At 45.9% G+C, this 18,405-nt stretch overlaps 1 long non-coding RNA gene across 2 annotated transcripts; it reads right to left on the bottom strand.

Moving 5' to 3' along the window:
• Positions 1–1,205: 1,205 nt before the first annotated feature.
• On the bottom strand, positions 1,206–17,017 carry LOC119364409. 2 transcript variants are annotated; one of them, XR_005174923.1, is made up of 5 exons: positions 16,928–17,017; positions 16,699–16,771; positions 3,329–3,499; positions 2,253–2,968; positions 1,206–1,627 (listed from the first exon to the last, which is right to left on the bottom strand). It is a non-coding gene; the product is annotated as an uncharacterized LOC119364409 (long non-coding RNA). The 2 variants fall into 2 exon arrangements; XR_005174925.1 differs by having other exon boundaries at positions 3,329–3,550.
• Between the last annotated feature and the right edge of the window lie 1,388 nt (positions 17,018–18,405).

The raw sequence follows: 18,405 nt of genomic DNA on the forward strand, positions 1-18,405 counted from the left end.
GATATGGATATGTAGATCTCCTACCATTGTAACCGACTTTGTGTAACCCTAACCCTCTCCGGTGTCTATATAAACCGGAGGGTTTAAGTCCGTAGGACAACATACAGAACAACAATCATACCATAGGCTAGCTTCTAGGGTTTAGCCTCTCCGATCTCGTGGTAGATCTACTCTTGTACTACCCATATCATCAATATTAATCAAGCAGGACGTAGGGTTTTACCTCCATCAAGAGGGCCCGAACGTGGGTAAAACTTTGTGTCCCTTGCCTCCTGTTACCATCCGGCCTAGACGCACAGTTCGGGACCCCCTACCCGAGATCCGCCAGTTTTGACACCGACATTGGTGCTTTCATTGAGAGTTCCTCTGTGTCGTCGTCGTTAGGCTTGATGGCTCCTACGATCATCAATGGCGATGCAGTCCAGGGAGAGACCTTCCTCCCCAGATAGATCTTCGTCTTCGGTGGCTTCGCACTACGGGCCAATTCACTTGGCCATCTGGAGCAGATCGAAAGCTATGCCCCTAGCCGCCAGGTCAGATTTGGAAGTTTAAACTACACGGCGGACATCCGCGGGGACTTGATCTTCGACGGATTCGAGCCACTGCCGAGCGCGCCGCATTGTCACGACGAGCATGATCTAGCTCTGTCGCCGAATAGTGCCCTGGAGGCCGCACCCGCATCGGCTTCGACCCTTAATTCAGAGCCAATTGCACCGATCGAGGATGGGTGGTTGGACGCCGCCTCGGGGCACTACACCACGACACTCAAATCAGCGTGAAACAATCTGTTCGCATATGTCACCTAAGGCGACACATTTAGTGTCAGCAAAGATCTATGGCGACAGAAATGAGTTATCGCCTATAGTCCTGCCGGGAAAGGCCTTTACCGACAAATAAATCTATGCCGACAGACAGTTTGATGGGCTAGGTGAGATCTATGGCGACCGGCAATTCTATACCGATGGACTATGCTATGCCGACAGATCATCTGACACTGTGCTATGCCAACACATAGTGCAACGTCCATTTTTACGCCGACAGTTTGTCTGTTAATGTGCTATGCTGACACATAGTGCGACGTCCAATACTTCTGCCGACACTTTTGCTGCCAGGGCTCTACATTTCAGCACAAAATGCATTTACACCATATTTTCAATAAAATTACATGCGTTCAATGCACAATACATATACAAATAATTGCACTCTTCTATTCATCACAAGACACCATTCACCATTCACTAGTACATTTATTCAACATATATTGAAAAATTGTTATCTTCACTCGAGTTTTCTACAACCATGAAGGTAATACATAAGTCGACATACAAGATGTGTCCTGCTGCAAAATATAAAGGCTAAGCTCCTAAGAGACCAATTGTTCGATCACTTGGCTACTACAAAATACTTCCTCTGTGCTGAAGTACTTGTAGTTGGGGGAAATTAGTTCAAGTTCCCCCAACTACGAGTATTTTGGTACAGAGGGAGTATTATGAAAGTGACCAATCCTTCAATCACCAAGCCGGCATCAACTTCCATATGAACAAAATGTGTCTACCATGTTATGAACAAAAGCGATGACCGAGACATCTTAGATCAACTTGTGGACTTGCAACTTTCTGTCATGTCCCTGCAAAAAAAGAACTTCTGTGTTTGAGCAATCATAGAAATGAGAATTTTTTCAAACTTGCGAGTTGCCAATGATCCCAAAGATCTAAAACAATATCTAAAAAATAGAAGATATTGCAAACAGTTTGGTTACATAAGATATCCTTATTAGAAAATAAACCAAAGCCACGCGCTAGCTCCTACCATATCACATGGTTTACTATAAAAATTATGCGCCCATTCTTAAGCAATCAGATTTGTTCTAAGGCATCAGTAATAAGGTTCTTACTGTAACTTTAGAGATTTGAAGAAGACCAGAAAAAAGAGGGAAGCACAAGGGAAGAGAAGGGATGGCTGATGGAGAAATACAGTGATGAGAAAAGAGTACAACAAGGGGGTAAATAAAAAGTGACAAAATACATTGACAAATAGGTCTAACTGTGAACAGAGTGTGTTTAAGTACATTTGATACTGAATTTTCTCTGTGAAGTGGATGATAAATTTTGCTCTTATTATTGCACATCCTATGATGCTGAAGCCGTTCTTTACAACATGAATAAAATAGAAATTACATTAATGTAGTGAATATTACACATAGAAGACTGTAGGGAAAATATAATTAAAAGGTGAGTGCAAGATCACCTGACCTATGTTTCGCGAGGGGCACCACGCTTTCGTCTCGGAACTCTTGGTCGTCGGAGGATGAGATCAGACCAACTATTGATTGCATGAGGTCAGGAACGTATTCAAGAATCTGGAATTCTCATAAACAACACGTTACTACAATGCTTGTTGTCAGTTCAGGTAGCAAAAGGAAGAATGGTTGGCCGAATAATGCACATATTTTGTAAGGCCATGCCGAGCTGACGATCCTAAGGTGCAGCACAACATGTAACATCAATATATAATGCTTACTAATATTCCTGCTTCTGTTAAAAATGGTAACCATAATATCAGTTTGTTCCTCAAAGAATACGAGGTTTGTTTGCACTGTTATTTGCACAGATTAAGACAGTTTGCACCCTAGTCTATCTACTGGCAGTATAGCATCAGCTCTCATCCAACTAACAATAATATGTCTTCAGTTAAAAAATTATGACAGGCTGAAAGTAAACAAGAAATGAAAGTCTTCACAAATGTGTTGCTCTCCTGTTAGCAGAAAACATGCAGCACATACTTGTAGATTCCTCTAGTTGATAGACCAAGAAAATAAGATGAATCAGATAGACAGAGCTAGATGGTGCAATATCCCATGTTGGTGCTCCAATCTATAAGGCCGAATTGATTAAGGGCTCTTCAATCACCACCACCACCACGGTTAGCATTCCCTTGGTTGTGACCCACAATCATAGTCGATCAGTCACTGCAAGTATTAAAGCAGTAAGAACATGCACACTCACCTAAATCTGTTTCTGGCGAACATATGTGCCAACTGCATACAAACTGGGCTGAGTTGTTCTTTTAGTATACGAAATTATTTGCAACACAAAGAATCTCTGTTTATTACACTATTTTCTCAAGAAAACATTGCTTGGCTTGATAGTGGTAATATTGAGATAATTGAAACTTAGCGATAGAAGTAAAGGAAGCATGATCACACACACACACACACACAAAGCTACTTTCATTAGGAACTTAGATGATTAATTAGGAGAAAGAAAAGTAAAGAATGTTAAACAAGTCAAAATTAGTAGAGAGGAAAACACGGAGAATTGGCTAATACCTTGATTAAGAACTTGAACAGTGCAGTAGTGATCAACATGTAAAGAAAAAAGTACTTCATGGGCCACTGCCAAGATCACACCTTCTTCCACATTGTCCGTCAGCTCAGCACCCACAGCCAACAGCTAGCCTTTTCCGTGCTTGTCGTTCTTTACCTTGGTTTATTGAGCGGCTGAAAGTAACGAATGTAAGAAATGAAAGTCTTCACAAATTTGGTACTCTCCTGTTAGCAGAAAAAATGCAACACATGTGGGTTGTAAAGAACATATTTGAGTATAATGGAGTGTATTAGATAAAAAGGTAGATGCTAAACTTGGTAATTGAGGAAAATGAAAACACTAAAATACGGTTCAGTTTATTACTAGGCAATATCACATGCTAAGTAATAATTATCGTTTCAACAGCAAAAGGCACGTTCAACAAGAAATATCAGTTTATTGAGAATATGGTTTCTGTTTAGTACTAAGGGTACTGAATTGATGTTCCAAACATCCAATGTGAAGCTAAGATTTCAAGGTTATCTCTTTATTTGTGGTCTGTCACATCCCTGGTCCTGTTATGCATTAGGCTAGACCTCATGTGAGCTTCATGTTTTAATTCAAATGAAATTTGAATTGAGGAATTTTCAAAGCCTCAGAATCCTTTTAAAAAAATGATCAAGATAAAAATTGCTTCAAATAAGTCCAAGAAAATGTTCTTGTTATCCTCTGGAAATATTGGCAAGAGGTAAAATCCAAACCAATATTTTCGGTATCTCAGAAACATTTATTTTGGGTATTTGAATTAAATCAATAGCTATTTGAATTGGACTTATATCTACTGTTAAATAAATATAGGTCCAATAATTCTGAAATATTTTTGTGGAGCATTGTTTTAATTCTTTTTAGCTCCTAAAAATATTGTCAGAAGCAAAATAAATTGAATTGGTTTCAAAACCAAATTCAAAACAAACCTGCAAAATAGAAAACAGAATTAAAACAAAACAGAGAGAAAAAAATAAAAAGAATAGAAACCTACCTGGGCCACTTACCTGTAGCCGGCCCAGCTGGCCAGCTCCTCCCGCTGGCCCAGCCCACCGCCGCTTCCCTTCCCTGTCGCCTTCCTCCTCGCGCCAGTAGGCAGAGGAGGGACACGGCGCGCGCGCCCGAGCTCGCCACGCCACCACCCTGCTCGTCTGCATCGCCTGGCCACCGCGACGCTGCGCGTCATCTCCTCGGCGCCGCCCCGACCCCCCTGGACCCCCTCGCTCTCTCCCTCTCCCTTGTATCTCTCCTCTGCTTCCTCTCTCTCTCACTCGCCGAGCGCAGCCGCAGCCGTGCCACCGTAACGTCGCGGCCACCGTCTCCCCCTCGACCCCTCGCTGTGCTTGCGAGCTCCGCCTCGACCCTCTCTTCCTCCCCACCGATCCACGGCCCTCCGGAAACCCTGCATCGCCGCCCACGTCGCCGTTCCCCTCCTCGGCCACCGGAGATCGTCGCCGTCGATTCGCTGCACTCCGGCCGCCCCCGAGCCCACTAACCCTCCCTACAGCTCTGCGGTGAGCCTCCATGCAGAACCCCTCTCTCTCCCCTCGCGTTTGCAAGCTCTAGGCCATAGCTCCGCCGCGGCCGAACTCCGGCCGCCGATGACCTCGTCACCGCCGTCACTACAGCCGCTTGAGCTCGTCTCGGAGCGTGTCACCGCACTCAGGAAGCCACCAGGAGCCTAACGCATATCCTAACTCGCCCTCCCGTGCACCACAGCGCCAACCCCGCACTCACCGAACTCCGGCGCTGCCGCGAGCTCCGTTCCGACGAGCCCCGGCGTCCCCGCAGCCTCCCACCTACCCCATCAGATGCGGGAGAGCCCGGGCTACGCCCCGGTGCCCTCAGCGCGCGAATCCGATGCCCCTAGCGCAAGTCCGGCGTGCCCCGCCGTGCTCTGTGGTCACCGCCGGCCAAACTCCGGCGGGCCAATGTGGCCACTTAGTTATGGGCTAATCACCCTATGAGCCACTGCCATGTGGGCCCCGAGCCTAATTAGGTTAGTTTAATTTTTCTGTTTAGATTAGTGCTAATCTGTGGACCCCATGTGTCAGATTTTGACTTAGTCAAGTCAACGTTGACCGGTCCCACCTGTCAGTGAGTGAAACAGCCCTGTGTCACTGACGTGTGGCCCCCACACGTCAGGTTTGACCAGCAGCAGCGTCTGTTGACCTGCTGACGTCACGGTGACGCACTGCTGACGTAGTAAATGTTTCTGGAATTTAAATAATTCTTAAATGATTTATTAATTCCAGAAAATGCCTAAAACTTCTAAAAATCATAGAAAATTAACCGTAACTCCAAATTAAATAAATTATATATGAAAAATTATCAGAAAAATTCAAGGAATCCATCTGTACCATTTTCATGCATGTTAGAACAACTTATAGCTGCTGTTTAGCACAAATCAATTACATGGCATTTGAATAATCACATATGGAGTTTGAATTTGAATCTTGGATTCAAACCAACTTCATTTAATCTGGTTTTAGTTGCATTAGCCCAAAACACATTCATTTTGCCATGTCATGATCATGCATCATATTGTGCATTGCACTGATCGTGTTTTTCTGTATTTGCTAGTAATTGTCCCCTCTCGATAGACGTGTACCGATGATGTGATCGTTGACACTGATGAAGACTCAATGTTATCTTCAGAAGTGCCAGGCAAGCAAAACCCCCTTGTTCATTCCGATAAAATCCGACTCTCTCGCTCCTGCTCTCTTTTACTGCATTAGGACAACATCGATTCATCTGTTACTTGCTGCGGTAGCTGAACCCCTTTATCCTTTGCATGACCTGTCATTCCACAGTAAATAGATGAAACCCACTAGCATGAGTAGGAGTTGTTTGAGCCCTGGTGTGCCTACTCATTCATGTTTGTTTGTCATGCCTGCTACTGCTTAGAGTTGAGTCAGGTCTGATTCATCGGGGATGAATCAGAGGTGTGTGAACATGTCCTACTGTGTGTGAGCTAAGTGTGTGAACACGATTTGGTAAAGGTAGCGGTGAGAGGCCATGTAGGAGTACATGGTGGGTTGTCTCATTGCAGCCGTCCTCAGGAACTGAGTTCTGTGTTTGTGATCCATGATTCAGCTACTACCACGCATTGGGCCCGAAACCAATGGACCCTCTCGGCTTCTTAATCACCCTTGTCCTCTGTCCAGGAGTTGCAAGTAGTTTCTGGTGTTTGTAGTATGCTGGAGGCCGTGGACAGCGCTGACCATAGGGGTGGGCTGTGATGCGGTAGGCACGTGGCCGGGTAAACCGGGCACCCGTTTGGTGTCACGGAACCCTGTACACATCGTTTGGGGCTGTGAGCGAAACTCCGGCCGGATCTCCTCATGGATGGAACCCGAATAGGCGATAAACCTGGACTAGAGACTTGAGTGTTTAGGCAGGCCGTGGCCTACACCCACGTTGGGCTTCCGCTTGAAGGTTGCCGAGTACATGTCGTGTAAACGGCGGTAAGTGGTGAGAGCGTGTGTGAAGAAGTACACCCCTGCAGGGTTAACCTAATCTATTCGAATAGCCGTGTCCACGGAAAAGGACCTCTGGGTTGCTTATATCAGTTCATAGAAAAGTGAAAGTGGATACTCTAAAATACGCAAGATAAGCGTGAGTGCTATGGATGGCGTTCTCGTAGGGAGACGGGAGCGGATCCATAGTGGTGTATTGATATGGTGAATATGTGGACTCGTGTGCGCCACCTCAAAAGAGTTACTCGCAGTCGTAGTTCAGGATAGCCACCGAGTCAAAGCTGGCTTGCTGCAGTTAAACCCCACCATCCCCTTTGTTGATAATGATGCATATGTAGATAGTTCTGATGTAAGTCTTGCTGGGTACATTTGTACTCACGTTTGTCTATTTATGTTTTTGTAGAGAGACTTCGGTCTCGCTAGTAGTTTCGCGTGGACTTCGACGTTTAGCTTGTTACCTCAGCTACGATCTTGTGCCCTCGGCAGTATCTGGCAGATAGTAAGGTTCTCAGCCTTTTTCATTTATAGTGGTCTGTACTCAGACATGATAGTTTCCGCTTGTGCTTTGACTTGTATACTCTGAATGTTGGGTCATGAGACCTATGTTTGTAATATCTCGCTCCTCGGAGCCTAATGAATAAATACTTGATTTGTAGAGTCATGTTGTGATGCCATGTTGTATTTGCACATATCGAGCATATTGTGTGTATGTTATTGAAATGCTTGGTATGTGTGGGATCTGACCATCTAGTTGTTTATCTTTAGTAGCCCCTCTTACCGGGAAATGTCTCCTAGTGTTTCCACTGAGCCATGGTAGCTTGCTACTGCTCCGGAACACTTAGGTCGGCCGGCATGTGTCCTTCTTCGTTCCTGTGTCTGTCCCTTCGGGGAAATGTCACGCGATGAATACCGGAGTCCTGTTAGCCCGCTACAGCCCGGTTCACCGGAGTCCTGCTAGCCCAGTGCTACAGCCTGGATTCACTCGCTGATGACCGACACGTTCGATGCTGGGTCATGGATGCCTGTCCCTGTAAGTCTGTGCCACTTTGGGTTTACGACTAGTCATGTCAGCCCGGGCTCCTTATCATATGGATGCTAGCGACACTATCATATACGTGAGCCAAAAGGCGCAAACGGTCCCGGGCAAAGGTAAGGCGACACCCGTGGGGATACCGTGCGTGAGGCCGCAAAGTGATATGAGGTGCTACAGGCTAGATCGATGTGACATCGAGTCAGGGTCCTGACAGCGTTGGTATCAGAGCTTGACTGCCTGTAGGATTACTAAGCCAAACTGGTCGAAGTTGAGTCTAGAAATTCTTTAGTTATATAAGGGAATTGATTGTGGGATGGAACGTAAGGCTCTTTTTACTCCTTATACCTCATGGCCTTCTGATCTGAGTCATCATCTTCTCTTCTACGGGGATTAAGAACTAGGCTTTCTCTTCTTTCTATCAGGATCACGTGTTACTAATCCGTAGACTTATAAGATTGTTGGATTTAAGCTTGAGTTCAGTTTCTACTACTTCCGTATGTTAATTGTTGATCTCGAAACCTTGATATCGTGCTTCTGAGTGGTTATGCCACCATTTTGTGAATGTCTCAAATCTTTTCTGAGCATTTACAGCCGTTATGCTGTCCGAGTCATCCCAGGTTTCTAAATAGTTTGAAGCAATTTGTAAAATCCTTTCCCTCTGGTTTCGATGTTCCTTTATGCCAGCTCAATCACACTAATTGTTGAGTTGAGGTAATTTATTGCCCTGACATATATGTTGGAGCTATTATTATGACCCTAGGTGTCTTAGGGGATCACCTAGTAATTTAGCCATGATTGGTGTCCCAGTGTGATGATTCTAGCCTTTATCCTCGAAAGCATTCCGTGATGCTACTTAGTAATAGGTATTCTGTTCCTGGGTTCTTGAACCCGAGATTCACTCCACCTACTTCGTGTTGATAGTAATTGTTAGTGCCTTCAGGATATTAGTAACCTTTGCGATAGTCCTTGAAGTCCGTGGTATCTTCTTCTTCCAAATACCATGAACTACTTATGGCAGAAGTTCCTCGTTGAACTGAAATATCACAACAGGATTATTCTTGAGGAGTTCTCCATTCATAAATCGTGACTCTGCCAGTTCTACCTTTCTGCATGGGTTATCCGGAAGAATTATGTTGAACTCGGTTCGACATACTAATTTATGCATCCACGACTCAGAAAGTTATATGTTCCTTTGAGTTGTCCCTCTTTAGTTGTCTACTGACCTTCGTCTATCAATTGATAGTCAAGAGTATGCGCGCGTTCGTTTGTCGATGCCTATTACTCTTGTGGCCCGTCAAGCCATTCCGTCCTGAATGACTAGGAGAAACAAACTCCAGTACCTCATCCATATTTAGGATTGGGTCAAAGTAGTTGTGTTCCGCAGATCAAGTTACAATCCAGCTTCTGGTCTGCTCTACCCTGAAGTATTACCTTCTTTATGACAGGACTTTCATGAGAATTGCACCACCTTTTGTGAATTCTTGACATAGTGATACTTCTCGCCATCCTTTTTCATTCCTCGGTTCCGTGTTGATGCAACCGGAATACCGACAAATGAATTGTGATGTGTGAAATCAATACTCCTAGCAACCTCGTTGCTTGGTAGTTAAAGGATAATAATTTTATTCTTAGTATGTTGGTTATTGAATCACCATTCTAAGATTGATCGTGCTACCTAGTCCTTATTTCCTGGTGCACTCTTTGATTGATGAGTTAGGATTTGTCAAGTCCTCGCTCATTTGATCATATCATCTTGCCCTGAAAAGCAAGATTGTTCTCGAGCTTAGTAACATATCGGTGGTTCGTGATTTTCCGAAGATCTTCTCGGAAGTACTACCAGGTCATCACCTGACCGTTATGTTGAGCCCGTGATCAAGTTGGTTTCTTATGAACCACCTTCTTTCCAAGAATCGGTGTTAGATATCCCTGAGCTAGTTGGTTAAGCTGGACAACAACTTGGAGAGTTGGAAGATAAGAACTTGTCTGACTTAGTTCGTTCCAAAGGGATATTCTTGTGTAGTGTGTGTTGAAGAAAGATGATATCTTCATCGATTGGTCCCTGTGATCAGTTGCTGGACCTATTGTCTTATCAATCCCTTGATTTGAGTGTGGGCTATCGTCAAATCAAATCAGTACCAACGATGCTCGTAATGTTGTCCTACTCGTGGTTGATCCCTCGAGCATACACCATTACATCTTTGGTCTGACCAATGCTATCACCGTGTTCACATGATGGTGGAAGTCCAGTGATATGGAAATTCCGATGAGTTGCTGTTGAGCCCATCAGTAGCATTTTGTCTCCCCCCATGAATCATGTTGAACATCAACCTAGTGTTGGAAACTTGTGTAAGCATTTCTTCGTGTTTCGTTCATGAAGCATATGTTTGAATGAAAGTAGTGATTTTCCCTAATACACGTGCATTTGGTGAAAGTTGCCGCCGTGAATTTGAGAAAGTTAGTTTTGCTTCCTCTGGAATCATCCCAAGTCAGTCATGCATATGTGCGAAGTATTCTGTGGTCTGGAGACTTGCAACCTTCATTCCATATGGGTTCCGAGCACACCAAGCCACTGATTGATTTGTTCAAGGAGAAGAAGTTCCTTCTTAAGAGCATGCCTTATGCAAGGACTTCAATGTCCTCGATTATGGTTCCCCACCTGAACTCGGTAGTGTTTTGTTGTAAGACTACCATGTGATAATGTTTTGTCTGGGACAACGTGTTCACATGTTTGTAGCAGAACCAGCTCATGTTTTGGAGCTTGCTATCGTAGTTCATTTCCCGAGAATCTCGCAACGTCATCTCGTCGATTTGTGTTGCAAACTTTCATTTTTCTTTCTAGACTTGATGAGTCTGGGATATCCTGACACCAACCAGATCTGAATCTCAGGCAGATATGATGGTTGGAACATTCTCCAAGAACTATAATATTGGTCCCTCGATAACCGGTAAAGTGGATGTCGTGGCCAACACACCCAGCCGGAAGACCTGTTATTATAATATCTTGATTGAGGAAGTTGGCCACCTCCCCATAGGGATTTCGTAGGATTTACTCCCTAGTTGCCCCTATGGATTTTGAGATCCCGAAGTCCGACCTTTTACTTGATGTCCTAGATACCAGACCATTTCTATGAATGGGTTACACTAGCACATCAAGGAGAACATTAGAAGCATAGTGCTAAATGTTTCTCGGTCGATCATCCAGATTTTGTTTCCTTGGCCTCGCTAAGATGAAATCTGAGAAGGTGTTATCTTTCTTTGCATCTACATCCTCCATCATCATTCATCATGGTAGCAAGTTGTGTTGCCGGACCCTTGACACGGATGTTGGTAAAACCTTGATGAATATGGAAATGCTCAAGTTCTTGAGAGCACGCACAAGCGTTACGTGTTATCATCGGCTCTAACTGGGATTACTCTCAGTTTCCTCGGCAATGCTATGACCTCTTCAAACAGTGAATTCACTCCCTATTGTTGGGTTCTTCCCCAGTTACCAGAATCATTCCTAGCATTTGCATTTTGTTCCTAGCTTGCACCGCCAATGTGCCATTCTACCATGGGTCTCTTCCATTTCCGGTGATAAGCAAATTCATCCATTACGTTGTCTTTAACAAGGTAATCCACATCATCCAAGTCCGAGTATGCCATTCTACCGACCCCCTCCAAACGATCGCTCGAGAATTGCCTTAGGCTGGTTTAAAGAGTTTCAATGATCTCTGAATCAAAAGTAATTCTTTTTGCCACTTAAGGGGATATCTCTACGAGTCACCTTCCCTAAGGTGTATCGTTATGGTATCATGGCAACTCAACTCCACGCTACGTTGACAATCGTTTACCACCTTCTTAGGTATGAAATTGTTGTCTACCTAGTGAACCTTCGTCATCCGTTTCTTCCACCCCTATTGATGTGTATCTCGTGTCTCAACCCGAAAGATGGTTCTATGTCTCATTCCGTAAGTTAATCTTGAGTTGTTCGATCTTCGAGGAGATCGACCCTTCTAGAGTCTCCTTCTTCCCCCCCCCTGTCATGTTGACAGGATTTCTCAGAGCAAGACGACAAGACAAAGATGGTGTTCAAATCAACGTTCATTTGAAGTGCACCCTGGATCGTGAACATTATACTAGTTGCGTTTCCCCTTCACCTTACCCTACGCTTGAATCTCGAGACGAGATTCTTGTTTAGTGGGGGTGAGTTGTCACATCCCTGGTCCTGTTATGCATTAGGCTAGACCTCATGTGAGCTTCATGTTTTAATTCAAATGAAATTTGAATTGAGGAATTTTCAAAGCCTCAGAATCCTTTAAAAAAAGTGATCAAGATAAAAATTGCTTCAAATAAGTCCAAGAAAATGTTCTTGTTATCCTCTGGAAATATTGGCAAGAGGTAAAATCCAAACCAATATTTTCGGTATCTCAGAAACATTTATTGGGTATTTGAATTAAATCAATAGCTATTTGAATTGGACTTATATCTACTGTTAAATAAATATAGGTCCAATAATTCTGAAATATTTTTGTGGAGCATTGTTTTAATTCTTTTTAGCTCCTAAAAATATTGTCAGAAGCAAAATAAATTGAATTGGTTTCAAAACCAAATTCAAAACAAACCTGCAAAATAGAAAACAGAATTAAAACAAAACAGAGAGAAAAAAATAAAAAGAATAGAAGCCTACCTGGGCCACTTACCTGTAGCCGGCCCAGCTGGCCAGCTCCTCCCGCTGGCCCAGCCCACCGCCGCCTCCCTTCCCTGTCGCCTTCCTCCTCGCGCCAGTAGGCAGAGGAGGGACACGGCGCGCGCGCCCGAGCTCGCCACGCCACCACCCTGCTTGTCTGCATCGCCTGGCCACCGCGACGCTGCGCGTCATCTCCTCGGCGCCGCCCCGACCCCCCTGGACCCCCTCGCTCTCTCCCTCTCCCTTGTATCTCTCCTCTGCTTCCTCTCTCTCTCACTCGCCGAGCGCAGCCGCAGCCGCGCCACCGTAACGTCGCGGCCACCGTCTCCCCCTCGACCCCTCGCTGTGCTTGCGAGCTCCGCCTCGACCCTCTCTTCCTCCCCACCGATCCACGGCCCTCCGGAAACCCTGCATCGCCGCCCACGTTGCCGTTCCCCTCCTCGGCCACCGGAGATCGTCGCCGTCGATTCGCTGCACTCCGGCCGCCCCCGAGCCCACTAACCCTCCCTACAGCTCCGCGGTGAGCCTCCGTGCAGAACCCCTCTCTCTCCCCTCGCGTTTGCAAGCTCTAGGCCATAGCTCCGCCGCGGCCGAACTCCGGCCGCCGCTGACCTCGTCACCGCCGTCACTACAGCCGCTTGAGCTCGTCTCGGAGCGTGTCACCGCACTCAGGAAGCCACCAGGAGCCTAACGCATATCCTAACCCGCCCTCCCGTGCACCACAGCGCCAACCCCGCACTCACCGAACTCCGGCGCTGCCGCGAGCTCCGTTCCGACGAGCCCCGGCGTCCCCGCAGCCTCCCACCTACCCCATCAGATGCGGGAGAGCCCGGGCTACGCCCCGGTGCCCTCAGCGCGCGAATCCGATGCCCCTAGCGCAAGTCCGACGTGCCCCGCCGTGCTCTGTGGTCACCGCCGGCCAAACTCCGGCGGGCCGATGTGGCCACTTAGTTAGGGGCTAATCACCCTATGAGCCACTGCCATGTGGGCCCCGAGCCTAATTAGGTTAGTTTAATTTTTCTGTTTAGATTAGTGCTAATCTGTGGACCCCATGTGTCAGATTTTGACTTAGTCAAGTCAACGTTGACCGGTCCCACCTGTCAGTGAGTGAAACAGCCCTGTGTCACTGACGTGTGGCCCCCACACGTCAGGTTTGACCAGCAGCAGCGTCTGTTGACCTGCTGACGTCACGGTGACGCACTGCTGACGTAGTAAATGTTTCTGGAATTTAAATAATTCTTAAATGATTTATTAATTCCAGAAAATGCCTAAAACTTCTAAAAATCATAGAAAATTAACCGTAACTCCAAATTAAATAAATTATATATGAAAAATTATCAGAAAAATTCAAGGAATCCATCTGTACCATTTTCATGCATGTTAGAACAACTTATAGCTGCTGTTTAGCACAAATCAATTACATGGCATTTGAATAATCACATATGGAGTTTGAATTTGAATCTTGGATTCAAACCAACTTCATTTAATCTGGTTTTAGTTGCATTAGCCCAAAACACATTCATTTTGCCATGTCATGATCATGCATCATATTGTGCATTGCACTGATCGTGTTTTTCTGTATTTACCGGTAATTGTCCCCTCTCGATAGACGTGTACTGATGATGTGATCGTTGACACTGATGAAGACTCAATGTTATCTTCAGAAGTGCCAGGCAAGCAAAACCCCCTTGTTCATTCCGATAAAATCCCACTCTCTCGCTCCTGCTCTCTTTTACTGCATTAGGACAACATCGATTCATCTGTTACTTGCTGCGGTAGCTGAACCCCTTTATCCTTTGCATGACCTGTCATTCCACAGTAAATAGATGAAACCCACTAGCATGAGTAGGAGTTGTTTGAGCCCTGTTGTGCCTACTCATTCATGTTTGTTTGTCATGCCTGCTACTGCTTAGAGTTGAGTCAGGTCTGATTCATCGGGGATGAATCAGAGGTGTGTGAACATGTCCTACTGTGTGTGAGCTAAGTGTGTGAACACGATTTGGTAAAGGTAGCGGTGAGAGGCCATGTAGGAGTACATGGTGGGTTGTCTCATTGCAGCCGTCCTCAGGAACTGAGTTCTGTGTTTGTGATCCATGATTCAGCTACTACCACGCATTGGGCCCGAAACCAATGGACCCTCTCGGCTTCTTAATCACCCTTGTCCACTGTCCAGGAGTTGCAAGTAGTTTCTGGTGTTTGTAGTATGCTGGAGGCCGTGGACAGCGCTGACCGTAGGGGTGGGCTGTGATGCGGTAGGCACGTGGCCGGGTAAACCGGGCACCCGTTTGGTGTCACGGAACCCTGTACACATCGTTTGGGGCTGTGAGCGAAACTCCGGCCGGATCTCCTCATGGATGGAACCCGAATAGGCGATAAACCTGGACTAGAGACTTGAGTGTTTAGGCAGGCCGTGGCCGACACCCACGTTGGGCTTCCGCTTGAAGGTTGCCGAGTACATGTCGTGTAAACGGCGGTAAGTGGTGAGAGCGTGTGTGAAGAAGTACACCCCTGCAGGGTTAACCTAATCTATTCGAATAGCCGTGTCCACGGAAAAGGACCTCTGGGTTGCTTATATCAGTTCATAGACAAGTGAAAGTGGATACTCTAAAATACGCAAGATAAGCGTGAGTGCTATGAATGGCGTTCTCGTAGGGAGACGGGAGCGGATCCATAGTGGTGTATTGATATGGTGAATATGTGGACTCGTGTGCGCCACCTCAAAAGAGTTACTCGCAGTCGTAGTTCAGGATAGCCACCGAGTCAAAGATGGCTTGCTGCAGTTAAACCCCACCATCCCCTTTGTTGATAATGATGCATATGTAGATAGTTCTGATGTAAGTCTTGCTGGGTACATTTGTACTCACGTTTGCCTATTTATGTTTTTGCAGAGAGACTTCGGTCTCGCTAGTAGTTTCGCGTGGACTTCGACGTTTAGCTTGTTACCTCAGCTACGATCTTGTGCCCTCGGCAGTATCTGGCAGATAGTCAGGCTTCTCAGCCTTTTTCATTTATAGTGGTCTGTACTCAGACATGATAGTTTCCGCTTGTGCTTTGACTTGTATACTCTGAATGTTGGGTCATGAGACCTATGTTTGTAATATCTCGCTCCTCGGAGCCTAATGAATAAATACTTGATTTGTAGAGTCATGTTGTGATGCCATGTTGTATTTGCACATATCGAGCATATTGTGTGTATGTTATTGAAATGCTTGGTATGTGTGGGATCTGACCATCTAGTTGTTTATCTTTAGTAGCCTCTCTTACCGGGAAATGTCTCCTACTGTTTCCACTGAGCCATGGTAGCTTGCTACTGCTCCGGAACACTTAGGCTGGCCGGCATGTGTCCTTCTTCGTTCCTGTGTCTGTCCCTTCGGGGAAATGTCACGCGATGAATACCGGAGTCCTGTTAGCCCGCTACAGCCCGGTTCACCGGAGTCCTGCTAGCCCAGTGCTACAGCCTGGATTCACTCGCTGATGACCGACACGTTCGATGCTGGGTCATGGATGCCTGTCCCTGTAAGTCTGTGCCACTTTGGGTTTACGACTAGTCATGTCAGCCCGGGCTCCTTATCATATGGATGCTAGCGACACTATCATATACGTGAGCCAAAAGGCGCAAACGGTCCCGGGCAAAGGTAAGGCGACACCCGTGGGGATACCGTGCGTGAGGCCGCAAAGTGATATGAGGTGCTACAGGCTAGATCGATGTGACATCGAGTCGGGGTCCTGACATGGTCTCTGACATTGTCATATCTAAAATTTGTCGTAATAATAGGAAGAAGCATATAGAAATGATGTAATAACAGGCAGAAGCATATAGGTTCAGTTCCGCCCTTTCACACTATAGACCAAATGTTAATTTCTGTAAAGGAACAGGAAGCATATTGGGCTGATTGCATGGAATGGGAGCTATAAATGTTGGGTGCACAACCTTTCTTGAAATAGATATGACCAATATTTCCAGCAATTAAGAGAGTCATGTTTCATATTTGGGGTTACAAATCAATTGTCAACAAGAGATGCACTTCAAAGGATACAAATTAGACTTTATACATCACTTTTAAATGCAAAAAACAAAATGGTGATGCAGGGTATTATCCCAAAGAATGAACAATTCTGTGGTACATAATCGCAAAAATCACACTTCAAAGATTGTACTTTACGTACCTAAAGTTGTACACCACAGTCCTGCTAGAGAATCTGGATACTTGTTCCCATTGATGTCATAAACATAAGAACCCTGCATATGTAGGTTAACATTGTATAAGAAAAACATAGATACATAGTTTACATCCATAGCATATTGTAATTAACATCTTAGCTGCCATTTCCAATATCAAACGCTACATTGCATGAGAAGTAAACATATATAATGCTATAATTAGAGAGTCGCAACCTTAGATCTCTCAATAACCAACAGATGCACACCATTGCTCTGCCATCCAGCTGTGAATGGTGCCAACATGCCATGCCCCTTAAACCTGGGAAGGTCATACTATCAAAGTCAGTACTGGCTAGTAAACTGAGTGACTTCTTCCCTACACTATCTCTCTTCTCCTTTCAAATAGAACCTGCTGTCCATCAAAATCCATGGCAGCGAAGAGCGGATCTTGCCTCAAACCACTGAAAATGAAATCCTTATGCTAGCTGGTGGTCAAATGTTCCTTTTCCCCTTCGATTAATCTCCTATATTATCTAATTTCAGAACCCTAATTTGACCTTGTTGCCAATAATGGAGATGAGAGAGAACAAGGGTAGGCAGATCGGGAAGATTTGCAGCTTGCCTGTTGAGATCTGGAGGTACACGTGTCGCCGGTGGAGGAAGAAGAACGGCGGGCGGCTCCTCAGAATGGACGGCGCAGCTGCTCCTCAACGGCGGGTGGTGGGCGGAGGATGCTCCTCTGTCGCGGACGGCGCTGCTGCTGATGCTGGCTGAGGGAGGAATGCCCGGGGTTTGAGATGCAGTGGCATGAGGGGACCAGCGTGCGGGCTTGGCCGGCGGCACGAAGGTCGTGGGTGCCGGCGCGGGCGCATTAGGTTTAGGTCTCTGTGTTGTGTGTGGGCAGCAGCGAGAGGGAGGGGTGAGATTGGGGAACGATGATATTATTGGATTTGGGGAAAGTGGTGTTTCACCTAGAGTGTCCAATGTTCTCATCCCGCACCATATAAGTATTTTGAATGGACCCACCTGAACAACCCCGACACTTTTTGTGTCCCTAAGAATCGGCGACACACAAACAATCAGTAGAGTCTTTATGTGCCGACAAAAATTACGTCGGCGCTTTGGCGGTGCTTTGGCAACAAATAATGTGTCATGTGCTTATATAACACTAACTCACTATGTGTCGGTATACTTTGGCACAAAAAAGTGTCGGTGATTCTCACTTCTACCAACAGATGCATGTCGTCTTTGTAGTGTCGTGGTGTAGTGGGGGCTGCGATCCCAACGGCAATCGAGCCGAACACCAGCCCCGCACTCCGCGAGACTCGTGACTCCAAGGAGCCGGACTCCTCTCCGGACTCCGAACCCTCTGCGCCCCTGCCGATTGAATCCGATTAGGCGCCGATCATGGAGTTTACTGCCACGGACATCTTTCAGCACTCGCCTTTCGGCGATATTTTGAAGACACTAAAGTCTCTCTTTCTATCAGGAGAGCCCTGGCCGGACTACGATCAGCAAGGTTGGGATACGGACAATGAAGAAATTTAAAGCCCACCCACCACCCACTTTGTAGCCACTGTCGATGATTTAACCGACATGCTCGAGTTCGACTCCGAAGACATCGACGGTATGGACGCCGATGCAGGAGACGATGAAGAACCAGCGCCTATTGGGCCTTGGAAAGCCACCTCGTCATATGACATATACATGAT

The sequence above is a fragment of the Triticum dicoccoides genome, chromosome 1A, assembly GCF_002162155.2.
Source record: "Triticum dicoccoides isolate Atlit2015 ecotype Zavitan chromosome 1A, WEW_v2.0, whole genome shotgun sequence".
Classification (NCBI taxonomy): Eukaryota; Viridiplantae; Streptophyta; class Magnoliopsida; order Poales; family Poaceae; genus Triticum; species Triticum dicoccoides.